General features: G+C 41.0%; 1 protein-coding gene across 2 annotated transcripts in view; it reads left to right on the forward strand.

The window, feature by feature from the left end:
• The window catches only part of EWSR1 (EWS RNA binding protein 1), a 27720-nt gene that overhangs the window by 668 nt on the left and 23693 nt on the right, over positions 1–3359 (forward strand). The gene's annotated exons all lie outside the window — the stretch shown is intronic.

Below are 3359 nucleotides of genomic sequence, written 5' to 3' on the forward strand. Positions count from 1 at the left end.
CCGCCGCCCCCCCGCCGCCCCCCGCGGTTGCAGGCCCGTGCCCGCTGTTTGGATGCCTCGGGCGGCGCCTGCGCCGGGAGCCGCCAGGGCCTGCGGGCGAGGGCTCCCACCCAGGCTGGGGAAAGGGAGCCGTCGGCCCCGTGAGGTTTTGTCTCGCTGGAACCGAGAGCTCTGGGCAGGGCTGCGCTGGGCACCGAGCTCCAGGCAGGTGCGGGTGGTAAGAACAACCCCAGGAAGGCAGCAGCTCAGCCTGTGGAAGTGCAGGGGGAAATGCTGCTCTGGTCCTGATGACCCGGTCATTCTCTTTGTGCAACTTCATTGGGGAGGGTCCAGGAGTTGCTCCAGTTACAGCTTATCTGTTGCTGCCTCTATGGCGCTCTTTAAATCATCTCTGCATTAACATCCCTTTGTGTAATTTTTAGGACTGCTAGGACCACACTACTTTGGCAGCTTCCCTTTGCAGGTTCAGGCTTTAGTAATATCTACTAATTCATCCTGGCTGGCTGTTAATTTTCTTTTTGTCCAATGAAAATGTATGTCTAACAAGTTATGTGTTGAAATGAGGTTTACAAAGCTGCTTTTTCCTTCCTGCCTTAAAATTGTCTTTAATGTGTTCTGATCCTTGCCCCTTTTCCAATACAGGGGAGCAATTGGCATTAAATAGTTAAAATTTCAACATTTGAATACAGCTGAATTTTTTTCTCTTGTAAGAGATGGGATCTACATATACAAATAATTACAGTTCCATTTAAGCAAAAATACAGGCTGAATAACTGTTAGTCTGATGTGATTACATGACAGAAATCTTGTGCAAAGTACACCTTTGAAAATAGAGTTGGCATGTGAGCCACCTTTAATCAGTGTATGATGTTGCTGGGATCACAGAAGAAGTAGGATTAAGTGTTTGGTTACATTAAGTACTAGACTGATTTTGAGTTTTTATTGAAATTCACATACTAAAATGGAGGAACTTTGTTTCCCCTCCCCCCACCCCTCTTTGGCCATGAAATGCATTCAGCATTTCAGTTTCAAGCAGACTACCTGGGCTTTCCTAAGCAAATATGCCTTTGACTGCTGAAGTTCAAGTTGTCTACAGGAATGGTGTGGGTGAGAAGATGGAGACTGATGTACATGCTAGGATTCAGTATTTTTTTTTAAGTGTGTTTGTAAACCTGCTTTGGACTTGCATGGATCAGGTTATTACAAGTTTTATCCATACAAGCTGTCTAAACACTGCTAAAAATGCCTTCCAGTGATGTTGCCTGAAACTTGTAGATGTGTAGTCATAGCAGTGGACGGGTAAATAGATAATACTTTTATTTGGCAAAAATCAGTTTGCTTGCTTCAAGCAAGCACCTGGTTATCTTTGACTAGTTATACATGTAACCAGGTTATATTTGTCTCTCAGCCTCATGACACAATATAGTTCAGTTATATAGTAGTAAATTAATTCTGCCCTGGTACCTTAATACAGTTCTGTACTTGGCACCTTTTGATAATATTTGGGAGCTTGATTAACTGCCTAGCTGCACTAACCACTAAGGGAGTGTTATGACTCTGTCCCCTAATATGGTTTAAGTACTAATTCAGTAGATTTTTGGCACTACAAGTGCCATTCTGGGAGCTGCTAACTACAAAAATAAAAAAAAACCCAACATATTTTTTTTATTCACCAAAGGTTCTTGTTGCCTCATGACTCATCAGAAAGCCTTAATCTACTGCACTAGTTCACCTTTAATTTGAACACCTTGAGTCTTGCAGTTTATAAAATTCAGTACTGTAAAGGTGCTTTCAGTAGAGACTCAACATATTTTTCTGCTGTTTAGAATGCTTTTTCTTTTTTTTTTACAACTATATTAAGTATTTAGTGGGATTTTTTTCCTCCCTGTGTCCATCATGGAACTTCTAGCAGATATTTTTTCTTTTTGTGGAGGAAATCAATGAAGTGTGAGAGAAGAAAATACAAAATGATGTCAGCCTTCTAAATGGACACAAATTTTATAAAGTAGGTCAGGCTACCTTGACTATCATGTTAAACAAGAGTTAAAGCTAAACCCAGCAAGGTTGGATTTTCCCAGAACGAAAAGGACTTTAAAGGAAAGTGTCACTGATTAACGCTACCTTAACCCATAAAAGAAATTGTCAGATCTTTTTAAAGGCCTTTTTTTCTACTTAATAAATGAAAATGTTCTTTCTGTGGAGGTGCTATTGTAGCATACCACCATTATATTGATAAGCCTCATATAACAGAACAGGAAAGAAAATTCAGGTTCTATTGGAAATAAAAGCTTCAGAGAAGGTTTGTCTGAGTTAGCGGTGATTTTTGTTTGTTTGTTTTGACAAGTCCGCATATTTTAGTAAATTGAAAGAGGGAATTAAAGACATGTAATGTAATATGCTTATTTAGCTAAATTTAGAAGTCCAAAGAGGTAAAAAAGCAAACTAACAAAAACATAATACCTTGGAGGCTGCCAAAACGAAGTAAAAGAAAATAAGGAAAAATGAGTATTATTACTGAAGGGGGTTGTACAATAGATTCTGAAATCTACTATTTAGAGAGTGGCTGTAATGCCCTCTCTGTTTCTGAGGCCTGGTTCATTACTGTCAGGGTACCTGGTGAAGGTGAGATCAGAATAGTTTCTAGACTGTCTAGTTGCACCTCTCCCACTGTCCTTGAGATAAACCTGAGATGGCAGAATTGGTGAGTGATCAGTCTCATCTTAGCATACAACTGTTGGCCATACTTTACATGGTGTTCAGCTACAAGGGGTAGTCTCAGAAGCATTGGGTGTGTTCAGTAAAAACACAGGAGGGCAGCAGAGGACATTCTGAAGCTGTGGAGAAGAGGAGGTAGGGGTGGTGGGGCTTATGAACAAGATGAAGGACTGGCTATTGGAGAAATGGATTGAAATAGATGAGTGGTCCTGGGGAGGATGATGGATTGCTAGGAATCGGAGGTAGCTGAGAATAAGAAGGGAAGGACATGAATGAGAGTCAATAACAAGATATAGGAAGGGCAATGTAGAACACTGAAAAATGGAGGAAGCCATATAAGTGAAGAGAGAAGGAAATGGTGATATTTAAAAAAAGCAAAAACAATGCTAGAACGTAATAATACTAATTTGTTAGAGCTCTAAGGGTCTTCAAACTAACAGCTTCTTTGGTTGTGGTTTATCTCAGATGGTTAACATTTGGGGGAGACTTCCCTGCTACCCTCTCTAATGCAATAGTTTTATATCCTTCATTTCAATATGAAATACTGTGTATGCTAGTCAAAAGTTGTATACAGGTAATTACATCTGCATTCCCCCCCCCCCCCCCCCCCGCGAAAGTCGCGGACACCCGGAGTCCACCAACAC

The sequence above is a fragment of the Gavialis gangeticus genome, unplaced genomic scaffold (assembly GCF_001723915.1).
Source record: "Gavialis gangeticus isolate Ggan-Ray unplaced genomic scaffold, GavGan_comp1, whole genome shotgun sequence".
NCBI classification, from domain to species: domain Eukaryota; kingdom Metazoa; phylum Chordata; order Crocodylia; family Gavialidae; genus Gavialis; species Gavialis gangeticus.